This window comes from Alligator sinensis, unplaced genomic scaffold (genome assembly GCF_000455745.1).
Source record: "Alligator sinensis unplaced genomic scaffold, ASM45574v1 scaffold1131_1, whole genome shotgun sequence".
Taxonomy (NCBI): domain Eukaryota; kingdom Metazoa; phylum Chordata; order Crocodylia; family Alligatoridae; genus Alligator; species Alligator sinensis.
In genome coordinates, this window is record NW_005842218.1 from 125026 (window position 1) to 125414 (window position 389).

At 57.1% G+C, this 389-nt stretch overlaps 1 protein-coding gene across 1 annotated transcript in view; it reads right to left on the reverse strand.

Moving 5' to 3' along the window:
- CFAP46 (cilia and flagella associated protein 46) overlaps positions 1–389 on the reverse strand; it is a 175991-nt gene that overhangs the window by 35681 nt on the left and 139921 nt on the right.

The window sequence follows — 389 nt, forward strand, 5'->3', positions numbered from 1 at the left end:
TGGGGCCGGTGATTATGTGAACACCATGATGCCATCTGTGAGGCTTGGGCTGCGGTATTGGGGAGGTAGGAGCCGCAGAGAGCGCCCCCTGGCATCGGGGCACCAAATGGGTAGCCTCCCGCTTAATTGACATCTTATTTGAATCAATTAACATCAAAGGCGTGGCAGGCGAGATAGGCGGGCGGTTGCCCAGAGACAGGTGGGCGGGCCGTAGAGCGTGGCCCTGAGGAGGCCCCCTGTCACACATGAAATTTGGCATTGCCTGTGAAATCCACGAAATACTGGGGGGGATAGAGGGAAAGAAAAAAACTGTACCGAGTACTGTGGCAGCTCACTGGGCAGGGAAGTGGGGAGCCCATTTGAAGGGCTGCCAGCAACATGGCTGGAGC